The following is a 15,900-nucleotide window of genomic DNA, read 5'->3' on the forward strand; positions in this document are numbered from 1 at the left end:
GGGAGGGGCGGGGGGCGGGGGGGAGGCCGGGGGCGAGGGGGAGGCGGGGGGTGAGGGGGAGGGCGGGGAGAGGCAGGGAGGCCTGGGGGAGGTAGGGGGAGGCAGGGGGGAGGCGGGGGAGGCAGGGAGGCCGAGCGCCCGGCTGTGCAGGGGCCGCAGCCCACAGAGGCGGCGCAGGGGCCCGAGGCATCCGCGTCTTTGTGCTCCCAAAGCACCCAGGAGGGCGTCCCGACTGCGACGGGCAGGAGGAGGCGGGGGGGGGGGGGGGGTGTTCAGAGAGGGAGGGGGGAGGCAGGGAGGCGGGGTGGGGGGAGGCAGGGGGAAGTGGGGAGGAGGCTGGGAGGTGCAGGGGAAGCAGGGGGAGGCTGGGGAGGAGAGCAGGGGGAGGCTGGGGAGGAGGCCAGAGGGAGGCAGGGAGGCAGGGAGGCGGGGGGGGGGGGGTGGAGAGGTAGGGGAGAGGCTGAGAGGAGGCCGGGAGGCAGGGAGGGGTCGGGGGAGGCTGGGAGGCCGGGAGGAGGTAGGGGAGAGGCTGAGAGGAGGCTGGGAGGCAGAGAGGAGGCAGGGAGGGTGGGGAGGCTGGGGGGGCAGGCAGGGAGGCGGGGGGAGGGGGGGAGAGGCGGGGGGGAGGGGGGGAGAGGCGGGTGGGGAGGGAGGAGAGGCGGGGGGGGGGAAGCTGGGGGGAGGCAGGGAGGCCGAGCAGCCCGTGTGCAGGGACCACAGCCTGCAAAGGGGCGCAGGGGCCCGAGGCACCCACGTCTTTGTGCCCCGACAGCGCCCGGGGGTCGCCCGACAGCGCCGGGCAGGAGGATTCGGGGTCTCGCCGAGCACGTCCGGCCAGCTTGGCCCTGCAGCCCCCCCCCGCCCCCCGCAGCGCGGTGCAGCCTCCTGGGGGCCTCCGGGGCGGGGCGGGTGCCGGGCAGGGCTGCCGTGGGCCTGGGGAGGCGGCTGCCGTCGTTGCTCCGGCTCGTCCTCCCCCCCACGTCGCTGTGGCCTCCCCCAAGGGCCTGCCGAGGCGAAGGAGCCAAGAGCCAAGGCCTTCGCCCCCCGCCCCGGGCTTACTCCGTAACGGGCTCAGGTCTGGCCTGGCCGCTTCCTGGGCGGGGGTGGGGGCGCCGCCCGCGGCCTCGGCGTCTGGGCAGTTCAGCGGGGATGCGCGCCCCCCCCCCCCCCCGCCCCTGCGCCCAGGCCTGCGGGAGGGGCCCTCGGTGCCTGTGAGGTGCGAGGCCAGGACTCCGGGCTCAAACCCCGTCTCGGTGTGGAGCCGGAGGGCGTCCGCCGTCGGTGTGTGCGGGCCTGGCGGGCGCCCCGGGCTGGGAGCGGAGCTGGCGGGCGATGGTGCAGCGGGCAGCCCTGGCGGGGAAGGCCTGCCTTCCGCACCCACCTCCGGGGCTCCTTCTGCCCATCGGGGGCAGCCTCGGTTATCGGTTATCGGTTATCGGTTATCGCAGCAACAGGCGGGAGCACCTGGGTTCAGGCCCCGCCCGGGACGGCCCAGCTGTGCAGCCTTGGGCCGGTGGCTTGGGCTCTGCGGGGCCTGGTTTCCTCATCTGCAGGTGGGTCTCCCATAGCCCCCCTGGTCACATCATACAGATCCAGAGGTAAAGTGTGTGATGCTGCAGGGACAGCCACGCGCCCTCAGAAACCTGGCGCTGATGATCCGGAGGATGAACACTCGGATTGCCCTGCTCGGGCCAGGGGAGGTTTAGAGTTGAAAATCCATGATAAGTTGGGCCTTTTTGGAGAAGGTTCTGCTACTACTACTGCTAAGTCAACATGCCCAGGTCTGCGTCTTCAGACACTGCCAGCATGGAATCCCGGAGAGTTTGGTTTGAAGAGAAACTAAATTCTGGTTCTAAAGTAAACTTAACTTTAGTTTTTGTTTGTTTTTTGACCTTAGTTTGTTGTTGTTGTTGTTGTTTTGTTTTGAAGATTTTTATTTATTTATTCATGAGAGACACAGGCGGAGGGAGAAGCAGGCTCCATGCAGGGAGCCCAATGCAGGACTCGATCCCGGGTCTCTGGGATCATACCCTGGGCCAAAGGCAGATGCCCAACCGCTGAGCCCCCCAGGCATCCCTTAACCTTAGTTTTTAAAGACAATGCACAACCCGGCAAGAACTAAAGCTGCTACGAACATTCACGTACAACTTGGTAGCCCTCTCTCAGATCCACATGTAGGGGTGGAACTCTGAGGCCACGTGGTTTCCCCACTTGTAGGATTTCTGACGGAACATCCTAAGCTAGTCGAAGCTTTGCGTCCTGAGAGCTCTCAGTGGGCTGTGGCAGCAGGGAGAGTGCCCCGGGGTGGGGGGTGGGGGTGGGTGCTGGGAATAATCGCGCATGGGGGGGCGCCCCAGCTCTGCAGGAGGCCTGCAGCTGTGGAGAGGCAGGGCCCCGGTGTGGAGCACTGAAGCCTCTGTCGGTGTGGGCTCCAGGGCCTTGGAACCCCCTCACTGTCCGCACGGTGGAAGGTTCAGTGACTCAGACTCTGGGAGCCCTCTGCTGCAGACTGCCCCCGGGGCAGACACGCCTGTGGCTCTGCTTCCTGACTCTTCTCTTGACCAGGTCACCCTGGGGAACAGAAACGCTCTCATTTGGTTCATTTTCCAGCCGGTCACAACGAGGGACCTCTGTAAGCGGCCAGCCAGGGCCAGCGCTTCGTTTCCACCAACGATGCCAAAACCGTTTTACACACTAACACACTTACAAGGCAGACAGCACTGCCTCATTGCATTTTCACGTGGTCTGCATAAACTCTCGAGCAGAGGGGGAAAGACATGTTCACAGTCAGTCCCAGTGTCATTGTAACACTCTTAAAAGATTTTTATTTATTCCTGAGACACACAGAGAGAGGCAGGCCCCCTGCGGGAACCCGATGCGGGACTCGATCCCAGGACCCCGGGATCATGACCTGAGCCCAAGGCGGACGCTCAACTGCTGAGCGTCTCAGGCACCCCGTAACATTATTTTTAAAATGTTGTCTCCCCATAAACATTCTTGATACTAAATTTTTTTCATTTATTTATTTTTGATAAGCCTTTTCCATGTGGGCTGCAGCTGCCCCTGCCTGGTCTCACTGACCCGAGGCACTACCATCAGCTTGCAGAACTCTGTGTCTCAAACCCTCGCTCGCTGCTAGGGGCCACCTCACACCCAGATGTGGACAGGTTTTGCCTTGCGCCAGCACTGTCACATCGAGGTTCTGAATGGTGTCTGTCTTCTGTGGGAGAAATGAGTCCTTAGGAATCGAGGGGAACTCCATTATTCTTGGGTCATTCTTCCAACATAATTATGAGCTGTGTGTGCAATCGTGTGACTTTGTGCAGCTTAAAAATTTTTTTTTTTAATTTAACGTATTGACTTTAGAGTGAGAGAGCTTGAGCAAGTGGGGGAAAGGGCAGAGGGCGAGACTCTCCCTGCTGAGTGTGGGGTCTGATCCCGCCACCCATAAGATCACGACCTGAGCCGAAACCAAGAGTCAGACGCTTAGCCGGCTGAGCCACCCAGGAACCCCTGCCTCATTCAATTCTATTGTCGATTTGCTGAACACCTCCTAAGGCTCTCTGGGAGGGGTGGAGGGGGGGAATGGGACTGTCCAGCTGGTGTTGGAGATGGGTCCTGAAATGACTGACCAAGTTGTAGAAGAGAAAGTAGGTAATTATGGCCAGAGGTGTAGGGACAGCTTTATAGGAGAAGAAACCCTTGAAAGATGGAGCTTTTGAGGGCAGACTGAGATTCAGAGCTATTAGTTGGTAAGTAGGTGATGTCCCACAAAGGAACTGGGCCCTGGGGTCTCTGGCGAGGCCCTCGGACTCCTGGTAGGTCTCCTCAGCTTGTTGATCTCCTGGAGTTTGGCAAAACACCAAGTACGGTCAGGACTCAGGCCCTGAACTCTGCTCCCTGGTTATACAAATATGTTCAAATGAGTTCAAATGAGCTTTGGTCTGGTTGGGATGTAAAGTGGCCAGGGAAGGGGACATGGAGGTGAGTGTGACCTCTGATGTGAATGGACAGTCGAGTGTGTCCTCATCCGGAGGTGCTGCCGCTGGAGCTTCCCCGATCCTGACTGCTGGTGCCGCTCCCTGTAGGCAGGTGTCCAGCTCGGCCACCCCTGCCTGGTCAGTGGCGGAAGCCCAGCCTCTTCTGCTGGCCTACCCTATGTAACAGGTAGGGGGCACCTGGAAAATGTGGCCGCCTTCCTGCTTGGCCCAGGGAACCTGGCTTTTTCCGGGAAATGCTGGGAGGGAACCCGGAGGTGACCATGGGCACTGTTAGTTGAAGTGTGGCCCAGGCCTGAGAATGGCCCAGCTCCTCGCAGGTACTTGGCACAGGTGTGTCCCCGGCCCCCTGTGCCCCATCTGTGGGATGGGCCTGCCATCTACTGGGTCTCAGTTTCCCGGTGATTCAGACTGAAAACCTCTGTGCCCGCCCTCCTTTTGCATCCAGCGAGTGGGCTGGCGTCTGACAGGTGAAGGGATTGGGACAGACCCTCCGGCTGAGCTAGGAAGAGACCCCCAGGACCACTTCTGGTCCAGCGCTTGTCACCACGTGCAGTACCGTTGGTTTTCACCTCCACTTTCCTCTCACTGTGAAGACCGGGAGCCCGGGTCCAGGACATTCGGCCCGGGGGCCGGCAGTTGCTGTAAGAGCAGAGCTGGAAGCCGAGGCCTGAAACTGGCTCCCGAAGGCTGTTTCTCAGCGTTGCCAGCCTGTGGTTTCCTTAGGAACAGGCCCCCCTGCCATTCACCCCCCCCCACGTGTCCCGCTCCTGCCCCGGCCCTGGCCCCGGCCCTGTGCGCCCGCACATCTCCCGAGACGCCCTCAGGTGCTGCGGAGCTGGGGCTGCCGGGCCTGCTCAGTCAAGTGTCTGACTCGCGATTCCGGCTCCGGTCGCCATCCCGGGGTGGTGAGATCGAGTCCTGTGTCAGCGGCGTGCTCAGCAAGGAGTCCCATAGCCCCTCCCCCTCAAATAAATAAAATAAAACCTTTGAAGAAGTGAACAAAGATGAATGGGGTTCATGTTGGCACAGGGAAAGCCCGGAAACTGGCATAAGACCCGAGTTCTAGCTCTGCGTGAACGTAGGCAAGCCCCTGACCTCTGGCCTGTTCAAGACATCATTTAGTGTGTTTGTCCCTGCGTCTTCCTCTTCTAGCGTGGTTGCTCCACCCACAGCCCAGGAAAGACCAGTCAGACAAAACCCACCACCGCTCCCACTGCCCTGGTTTTGCTCCCAATTGTATTCCCAGTAGCTAGCACCGTGATGCTCCCTAGAGGGTGATCAGTAAATATTTGTTGCTTTGTGGACACATGTGAACTCAGAGGCACAGAGACACTAGTAATTACGGAAAACACTTGAACTTCCAGGCTGCACTTCCTACCGGCGAGTTCAGTAAACTTCCTGAGTAGTTTTGCCCTTGATGGTCTGATTGTAACCAGTGAAACCCTAGAACATGGAATTGGCTGTTTGGACCTCATAAGATGGGCCCTTCTCCTTTCTCTGCCTTCTCTCTAACTTTCTCCCGCCCCCTCCTCCCAGTTGGCCTCAGGCTTCTGCCCGTGCCCCTCCAGGAGACCCTGCCCACCCTTCTCTCCTTGTTCATAGACCTGGGCATGTGTGCAGCCATAGTACCTTCCAGGCTGGGGAAAAGGAAAGAAGCCAGACATTTTTGGTTCTGTCTCCTCCTCTTGATACGCATGACCTCGTCAATCTTCCAGGACCTCTTGGTCCCCAAGTACTAGCTGGACCCCAGACCCTGCCCTAAGCAGCCTGGGGAAATCAGATGGGAGACACAGTTCCTGCCAGAAACTAACGTTGTGTCTAGGGGAGGAGCCCACTCATGGAAGATCGAGTGGCCTCAAGGGGCGTCACGGGACGGCACATGGCTCACCCCTCAATGAGGAGAATAAAGAGCTTAGCATCAGGAGCGGAGCTTTGGCACGAGGTCTGACCCTATGGTAAGGAGCATTAGGACTTTGGGCAAGTTACTTTGTAGATCTGAGCCACCGTGTTGTCCTCTATGAAGGGGGGTAAAACAGGGATCCTCATGAAATACAAAATCCTCTTTAGACTCACATCACAGTGATAACTGCTGCAGGCAAGATCCACGGATGGGTATAAACTCAGTGGTCAGGAATCAGAGGAGAAAACGGATATTCACGTGGTCTCAAAGTATCTCCCCCAAGGTACTTAGGAATCAGGAAGAGAGAAAGAGGAACCTTCTGTGGAGAAACCTGGCAGTTTCATCAAGTGCTCAAGGTTAATGTGACCTGTAAGCAGATAAATCAACATCGTAAACCCCCCCGGTATGGTGCACTTAGAAGGACGCAACATCGCTCCTGGGGTAGTCTTGCCACAAACACGTGACCTCAGGTATGCGTGAGAAGAACATCAGACCAACTCCGAGTGAGAGACTTTCTCCAAAGTAACTAATCAGCACCCATCCAAAAAGGCAAGGTCACAGAAGACGATGAAAGATGAAGGAACTGTTTATAGATTGGCGAATCAGGAGACACAACCACTACATTAAATGTGAGATTCTTGACCAAAAGAGGGGCTTTAGGGAGAAAAAATATAATTGCACTATGGTTGCATAAGGTGTTGACATTAGGGCAAGCTAGGTGAGAGGTACACAGAGCTCTCGGTACTATTTTTGGCAGCTTTTCTGTAAGTCAAAAGTTTGTTTGCTTTTTGTTGTTGTTGTTGAAGTGACTGAGGTCTTATGAGGAATAAAAGAGATGATGCATATATGGTGCTTAGCACTGTTGGCACAGTGCTCAGGAAGTTGTAACCTCTATTATTGTTGTTATTTGGTTTGACAAATACTAAGGATGGCAGGTAGAGAGAAGGGCAGTCCACTTTGCAAAGCAGGAGGATTAGGCTGAGCAGAAACCTAAAGGTAAAGGAACATTTGGGAGACAGAAGCAGACCAGAAAGACAAAAGCAGAAGGCTTAAAAAAAAGTTTTTTTTCCCCCAGTAGAGAAGTAGTGGGAAATGAGAGAGGAAAGGCCTCAAATGCCAAACTGGAGAACCAACCTCAGCTACAGAAAAGACAGGAAGAGGTACCTATGTAAAAAGTAGCAATATAACCTAAGAAGTTCCTGTGTTTTAGAAAGGAACCCCCGGCTGCCTTGCAGAGCTGATCCGTCATTAACAAAGGACAAAGGGCCCAGCAGCGGGGGGAACCTTCTGAGGAGTTTGCTAAGTTTGGCATGTAAAGGTCTGTACCAGGGCAGAGAGGAGGGGAAAACCCAGCCTGTAGGATCCGATCGATCACAGAGGGTGGGAGGCCCAGGGGTCTCCAGCTGGTGCTCTGGAGTGAAGGGGGCAGTGAAAGCAGGGGGAACCGCTCAGGGGCCCCAGGAAGCCGGGCATCCTGAGGGGAAATCCAAACCGAGCTTGTTTGCTGCTGCTTGGTCCCAGATGCTGAAAAGCAACAGGGATAGAAAGGATGCTGGGACGCGGTCCAGGAACATTCAGCGTCTGCTGGGAAGTCGACCCAACTGCAATAGGAATGCGACTTGCTGTGTTCAGAGAGGTGGGAGGCTTGGCTGCTTGGCCACAGGAGCAGACTGAAAATGGGGCTCCGGCTCCAGCTCACTGTGCCGGTGAGAGGGCTCAGTCCTGTCCAGAACTTCTTGATGCACCTGGAGGGGCAGCCCCCCATCCCCCCTGAGCTGGCACAGGTGGCCCTGGAGGCCTCAGGAAGCAGCCAGTTTGAGGGTTCAGCATTCAGGGCAGCATGGACCTGGGGTACAATTGGGGACCTTTGTCTGAGGCCCTCCCATGTTGTCCCATCTGAGAGCCGGGGCTCCAGCAGGGAGCAGGTAAAGCCGATGGGATCTGAATGTGACTTGCTGTGTCTGGTTGAAGGTGTGGGTGGCTCGGGGACTCAGCTGTGCATTGGAGCCACAGTGAGGGTCCAGCTCGTGCTCTCAATCCTGGCTACACACTGGACTGTCCGGGGGGCTTGTTTTTAAAACGCCAATGCTGGGGCCTCAGCTTCTAGACATTCCAACTTAATGGATTCCAGGTGACAATCAGGAATAGGTAGCTTTGGGGCACCAGTAGTTTCTTTTTCTTTCTTTCTTTCTTTCTTTTTTTTTTTTTTTTACTTTTTATTCAACAAAACAGTTGAGTGAACAGAATAATACCGCTCTTCCATTTGCCCCTCATCCCACTTAAACAAGTCTCTGCTAGTTTGGGGACAGCACTCCCTCCACCGACTCCCCCGACACCTGGCCCTGGATTGCTTGGAAGCACACTCAGAAAGCACAAGCTCATGATCCTGGTGTTCCCCAGGGAGTTCCATGCGCGGAGTTGAGATCCCTGGGCCCAGTCCAAGGCCTTCATGGTACAGATAAGCAAACCGGCCCACGGAGGAGAAGGGACTTCCAAAAATCCCCCAAAAGGTCTCTTCCTATTTTAACATTCTAAAGACACATGAACCTGGAAGCACCATAGAGACTTCTGGAGTGTTCTTGTCAAAATACTTCTGGGAAGCCTCACCCTGGTGCCAAGCCAAGGACTCCCAAAGGCAGAACAGGCCTCTGCCCCAGGGGCCAACTGCAGATCAGAGTTCCCGGCAGTCCTGTCTCACTTTGCTCTGCTTAGTCTCATCCCAAGACAGAGGCTCCTTAAGGGCCCGCCTGGAGCCTCTCAAACTCTCAGTCCCTGGGGCTGAAGTTCTCTTTTCTGCAGGGCCAGGTGGGGCCGCGATGCCTCGGGGCTGGGGAAAGAGGCCGTTCCTGGCCCACTGCCCCCCCTCCCCAGAGGCACAGAGGCCACGTGTTCCCAGAGGCTCCCACTCCCCCAAGGGCCAGGTGGCAGGGCCTCTGGCAGCAAGGGATGGTCCTAGGGGCCCGTGGCAGTGACAGGGGTGTCTGCCTGCTGCTGGGCTCTCATCTGTTGTCTTTTCTAACCAGAGAACAGGTGCTCACTGTGAAGACGGGTGTCTGAGGCTTGGGACCTGGGGGCCCTCCGCGTGGTGGTCCCCTGGGTCTGGCCCTGAAGCTCTGCGGTCCCTCGTGGTTAGCGACCTGGGCTTAAAGCGGCTTCGGTCGGCGTGTAAGGGCCATAGTGGGCTGTCGTGCTTGCTGCCATTATGATGTCCCTTTCCGCCCCGTGCCTGGCCGGGGGAGACCCCAGTTCTGGTGCCCTGCCCCGTGAGGCCAGCCAGCCCCCTGCCTCCCTGCTGCTAGAGGCTGCCCCTCGGGCTGAGCCTGCATGGGGTGGAGGTGACGGCTGTGCCACCAGCACATTGTCACACGGGCTCTTGCCCTGGACGGTCCCGGGGAGGGACAAAAGACCTCCCCCCCCACTCCAATGAAAGAATCCTTTGACACTTGATTGACAGTCCAGAGGACAGTCATTCGTCCCCTTAAAAAACCAGTGGCTTCCAGTAGAAGGACACACGGGGCCCTCACATAGGCTCCCCCGTGTTGGTCAGCCCCAGTTCGCGTCTAGATTGCGGGGTAGAGCTGCTGTGGGTGTGGGGGCCACGGCTGTAGGGGGTGCTGGTCACCAGAGGGGACACACGCCTATGAGCACGGGTGGCCTAGAGCGTGAAACCCCCCGCAAGAACCTTCGGGTGTCCACAGGGCGAGCTCCCGGGTGCAGAGTTCCACGCCAGCCGACCTGCGTGGAGGCCCGGGGCCGCAGAGTGGGGCTGCTGGAGGCGGGGTGCGGGGGAGCCAGGGGTCCCGCAGAGCCAGGTGTCATCCTTGGGGCGGGACGGGGGCAGCCTAGGAGCCCCACAGCCCATCCCTGGCCGTGGGGTCAGCCACAGCAGGAAGCCTGCAGGGCCAAGCCAAGGAGCACCTCTGTTGTTCCAGAAAATGTGCAAATGCTCCTTCTTATGTCAGGTGCACCTAATTTCCAATTTGCATATGCAACACAGGCAACTTTTATGTATGTATGTATTTATTTATTTTTAAAGATTTTATTTATTCAGGAGAGACACACAGAGAGAGAGAGGCAGAGACACAGGCAGAGGGAGAAGCAGGCTTCGTGCAGGGAGCCCGACGTGGGACTCGATCCTGGGTCTCCAGGATCATGCCCTGGGTCAAAGGCAGGCGCCGAACCACTGAGCCACCCAGGGATCCCTATGTATTTATTTTTTTTAAGGTTTTGTTTATTTATTCATGAGAGAGAAAGCAGAGACAGGCAGAGGGAGAAGCAGGCTCCCTGCAGGGAGCCCAATATGGGACTCTATCCCAGGATCCTAGGATCACGCCCTGGGCCAAAGGTGGATGCTCAACCACTGAGCCACCCAGGCGTCCCTATATTTATTTTTTAAAAAGCTTTTATTTATCTATTAGAGAGCACGGTGGGGGGGAGCAGAGGGAGAAGCAGTCTCCCCACCAGGCAGGGACCCCCCACCCCAGGATCATGACCTGAGCCAAAGGCAGAAGCTTAACCCCTGAACCCACTGAGCCACCCAGGCGGCCCCAGGCCACTGTTAGTACACAGGAGTGAACGTCTCTAAATTAGCTAGAGGCTTCTTCCGGCCTCAGGCTACGCCCAGTAGACTGGGTTGGGCTTGTAGAACCTGCTAAGCTCTTCTTCCCTCAAGATGGGCCCAGAGTCGTGAAGCGGTGAGCGAGGCCAGGAGGCCACCGGCCCCATCGCACGTGTGATCCAAGCAAGGAAGAGCCTTGCCAGGGCTTTTCCCTTCGTCATCTCACTGCACAGGCTACCTTAGCTGCCTACTAAGGTGCTTTTCGGTTCATTCCTTCCGCCCTCCTTGCTCCCTCTGTCCTACCTACCTTCCTTCCTTCCCTCCTTGCCTTGCCTTTCTTCCTTTCTCTAAAAATCCAGAGATTGAACTGCTCTGAAATACAGAAACAGTCCATGGTGTTGCCAAATTAGGATTTCTCCTCATTTTGAGAGCTCTTTCTAAGGAATTTTATTTCAAGAAAACAAAAATTCAAGGTGATGGTTATTCAGTCTGCCTGTTGCCAGGTGATGGGAGGCAAGTTGCTTTTGGAGAATATCCAGCTGTTCTGCTGAGTGTAGCTGAGGTCAGGGAGACAGAAGGAAGGGGCACATTCCTGGCTCCTGAGAATAGGACGAGGCACGAGGAGGCCCAGGTGGATTTTCTGTTGGCTGACACTTCATGGTCTCTGGGAAGAGGTGGTGTCTGGTGCCCTAGAAGCAGGCTGTCTCCTGGCCATCAGCCACCCAGCCAGCCTGGGTCCTGCTGACTGGCTGCAAGTCTGTCGCACGGTGTCCTATCTCTTTCCCGTCCCCTGGCCTTGAGAAAACCCATCTGGAGCCCCGCTCTAGGACCTTCACCTTTGCATCCAAATGTCCTCAGTGCCTTGGATATACTCTTCCAGAGTGTGTCCTCTCATTTCCCTGGTCCTTAAAACAAGGTCATCTTGCGGGTGGCAATTTCTCCCTGGTCCCTGAGCTCCAGGAAGATGCCCCTAGAGTGGGTTTGTTTCCCTTTGGCCCAGTTGGGTCTTATTAGTCAGATTCTCCTACTGCACCGACCACCTCTGGGTGAGGGGCACCTTTTCTCTCTGCTCTGAGATCCTCCCTCCCTGTTCCTCTACTCCCAGAATTTATTTATTTTATTTTATTCTTTAAAAAAGATTTTATTTATTTATTCATGAGAGACAGAGAGAGAGAGAAAGAGAGAGAGGCAGAGACACAGGCAGAGGGAGAAGCAGGCTCCGTGCAGAAATCTGGATGTGGGACTCGATCCTGGGACTCCAGGATCATGCCCTGGCCCAAAGGGAGGCGCCAAACTGCAGAGCCACCCAGGGATCCCCTATCCCCGGGATTTAATTCCAAGGCCCTGAGACCTCTCTCCAGCTCACCAGATTCTAGAGGCGGCTCTGGAGAGATGGACGTTTAAATTTCTACAAAGACAACAAAGAAATCTTCAATGAGGCTCTGACCTGAATCCTGAAACCTGAGTGTCCTCATGCAGAGTCTTCCTGGCCGCTTCCTAAACTCCCCAGCTGCCTCTGGCTGCCCTTAGAGGGAAAAACACCCGTGGGCAGACTTCAGCCCGCAGCCTGTGGATCGCAAGTGAGGCTGTGTCTGTAGAGGAACATTTTCATGGGCACAGCAGCCTTTGGCTGGATGACAACCAGGCTTACCCATTTTGGCCAGAGGCCTAGCCCACAGGGTCCTCGGTGACTTCATGTGGCTGGCCCACTGTTGCGGGGTGGGTCCCCTTGAGCTTCCTGTAGTTCCACTCATCTCTCCTTCACATTGTGTTCTGCCAAGACCATAGCCTCTCATAAGGAGCTGCCCCAGAAGTTTCACAGGAGGAAAATTCCCTTTTCTTGATTATCTCCTGTTCCCCATAAATGGCTCATGGCAGAGTGGGGGCGCTGGGGAGGCCAGGGTAATGTGATTTTCTCTGACAAAGAAGATTGCAATCAAGATCCCTATTTATGTAAACCTCTCATCTTGAGAGCTTCTCACCTTGGCCTGTCTTGAGAACAGGACCTTTGGAGCATGCAAAAACTGTTTGTAAATGGCAAGATGCAGGTACATTTCTGGAAGCTGAAAAGGAGACTGCACCACGGGAACTTGAGTGTGAGGCCAGAGCAGTTGAGAACAAACTCAGCCTCTCAGGATGCAGAGTCTGGGCTGAGGGGTCTCACGCACAGCAGCCTGGTGACCTTGGGCTGGCCCCAGAGCACTCACTGAGTCATCAGCCTTTATTGGGCTCCCAATGCGTGCAAAGGAGTTGACTGAAAGGCTGTGGTGTCACAAGCTAAAGTGTCTTGTCCATCTCCTTGGCAGCTTGGAGGCCAACTGGGGAAACAGGACCAACACAGAGAAAGGTAGAGTACTGGAGAACTACCAACTGAGTCCGTGATCTTGGGCAACGCTCTTAGGGACTCATTTAATCCATCTGTAAGTTGGGGATAATATTAGTGAAAGCCAAGGCTAGGCCAGATGATGATCGAAGGAGTTCAAGAAAGGGCAGGTTCTTGTGGGCTGGCGTCCTTAGAGAAGGCTTCTTAGATTGGGAGCTCCCTGCAGGTAGGTCCTATGAGTTTCATCTTCGTATCCCCATCCCTAACCTACTCCCTGGAGTTCTACAGGTGTTCCATGAGGGCACCCTGAATGAGTGCACAGAGGAGAGGGAGGAGCTAGGGCTGAGGGTCAAAAGCTAGTAGGATTGTCATATGACTAGGAGAAGGGAAGGCCTTTCAGGTAAGGGCCAGGCTGCACCTGGACGCCCAGGCAGGAATATGATGTGCACGGTGGACGGGGCTGGTCTGGCTTGCTGTTGCTGAGTTTCCACACAGCAAAGCGCTTAATGTCTGGACTCTCCTCCAAGGGTTGCTGACCGCAGTAAGTCTACGGTGTGTCATCCCATCTGGCAGAAGGACTCGGGGCCCCATTAACATGCCTTTATCTATATCAGAGCAGAGCAAGTACTCAGACGCAGGGAGGAAAGACCCTGGCTGGAATGGGGGACCAGCCCGCAGCCCCAGGAGTCGTAGCCCTAAAGCAAAACTTGGCAGCGTTTCCGCCTCCGCAGTAGGTAGCTGGGAGTGTGGGTGGGAATACAGATATTTTGTTCAGACAAGTGTGTGTGTGTGTGTGTGTGTGTGTGTGTGTGTATGTCGGGGGGATTTAGAGTTCTTTCTGGAAAATAGGTTAGCTCACTTATATTACTCAGGCACATATTAGTACTCAGGCAGTCTTTTCAAGGGTAACACAGACTTAATGCTAATATAAAAGCATTTTCCAACAAAAGCTCTGCAATGCCAGAGGGATCTGAGAGATGCCACAAACCACTCCTTTTCCAGTAAAAGAAGGGTGACCATGGAGGACAACAGCTGAGCCTTGGGGCTTTCCCCGCAGCCGAGAATTATAGCCCCTTCATGGCCCGTGTCTATTTTATTACTGCAGACTCTAAGCTCAGCATTATTACGGTGCGCTGCTGAGGAAATAACGCTGAGGGAGAGAGGATGTCTATTTATTGATTTTTGGCTGGTATCTCCCCTGTAAAGGTATTTGGGCTGATTCTAAACCTCGGGGAGTAGACAGAGGAGAGGCCTGGAAGTTCTCCTAATTGTCACTCCACAATTCCAATTTACCAACATCCAAGGCAGGTGTTAACTCGCCTGTTCCAGATGAAGATGTCCAAGATAAACAAGGCAGGGTAGGGGACTCCCTTTAGTGTTATTTCTGGTCTCGTGGACATTAGGCAACACGGGTAGAAAATTGCTTTTGGGTTTTCCCAGATTCTAAGGCATCATTCAACCCATGCCTAGAACTATGTTAGGCTTAGTTGGGAGATAAAGGAATTGCACCAGAAGGAATTGCTTTGCCTCAACAAGCCCACAGAGGTTTGAGAGATCAAAACGAACACATACAATAAAATTAGAAATAGACTATCTCAGGGTGGCAATTAAAGGAAACCTTTTTAGAATGTGGCCTCGGCTGGCCTCTTTGGGAGGCATAGTACAGCGCAAAAGAACCCCAGGAGTGTCTCTAGAAGTTTCTAGAGAGATTGGAACTGCCTCTAACAATAAGAACCAACCCAAAGATGGGAAAAACTTTGGGGCAGAGGACTCAGGTTAATCAGGCGGCCTCTTTCCCTTCCAGTAAAATAATAATCAATAGCCAGCATTTTGAATGTCTCAAGTACTGTTCTAATTGCTTTACTAAAAGTGAGTCACTCTATTGTTATCCCCATTTTATGGATGAGAAAACTAAGTTACTGGGAGGGTCTGGCCACACAGCCAGAACTCAGGGTAACCGACTCCAGGGTGAGGCTCCTGATTGTGTGCTCAGCTGCTGACTCTGGGGCTGAGTTGAGGATTTGGCCAGGACTGAGGAACCCAGGACCTAGGGGAGACTGCAGCAGGCATAGGAGACGGCCTGTAGTCCTAGAAGTTCTGGAGGGATGCCCACAACACAGAATCAGGGAAGGCAACCATGTGAGAGAGTTCACACCCAAGGCCTCATGACAGCAGAGCCAACGTTATGTGCCCCGCACCCCCACCCCCCACATTCCCAACTTCTTTCCTATTGAGTATGTACCATGGTGAGCAGGTGGGCGGGCCACAGCCATCCAGGTTTTCACAGAGTACCGGGAATACCAAGACTGGGGTATACTAGAGAGCATATATCAGCAAGGGAGATGTTGGCAGAATGAATTACCTGGTTGCTTCCAGAAGGGAACACAGGGATGCTAGACAGGGTGATATGGACTCTGCCTGCTTTAGAAATGTCCAGAAGAGAGAGTGGGAGATAGGATTTCTTAGAGTTGCCTAGACATGAGCCAACCATTGCGGAAGGAGTAGAAGTAAGAGGGGCTTAGGTAGGAGCTTCCGGAACAGGAGATGAACAGGACCCTGGCAGATCTCCAGTGGCCACGCTTAAGGACTAGAGGGAGCCAGTGTGGTGAGATGGGGGAGATCTTCTCTATAGCTTCTGGAAGGCCTGCCTGTCAGGCTTTGAGAGTCCTCAGAACGCCTGAGTAGAAAGCTGCAGCGTTCTCCACGAAGCTACCAATCCTCGTTTTACCCTCTTCATGTAAAACTGAAGGGTGTGTGTGTGAATATATCTTGGGGTTCCTTCTATAAGGCACAAAAAGCTCCAAAATAGTTAATTTTTGTAATCCAGCCCCTTTGATGGGAATTGTGTGCACAGGGATATTAAAATGAGTCCCATGTCTATGCTGAGAATAGCTCCATCTCTCTGCAGTGTTTGCAGCCACAGCATTCTGTGTCCACGGGCTTGCAAATACTCTCCCAAAGCCAGCCTACAACCTGCTCTCCCACCCACTCGGAAGCTGCTTCTCTCTCTAGAACAAATAACACTACGTCTTTCTGCAGGCCATGAAAGGGTGGTAATGTTCCCATGTAAAAGCTGGGGACCTTTGTGGTATTAAACAGGAGGCAACGAATTCAGGAA

The sequence above is a fragment of the Canis aureus genome, chromosome 11 (assembly GCF_053574225.1).
Source record: "Canis aureus isolate CA01 chromosome 11, VMU_Caureus_v.1.0, whole genome shotgun sequence".
Lineage (NCBI taxonomy): Eukaryota > Metazoa > Chordata > Mammalia > Carnivora > Canidae > Canis > Canis aureus.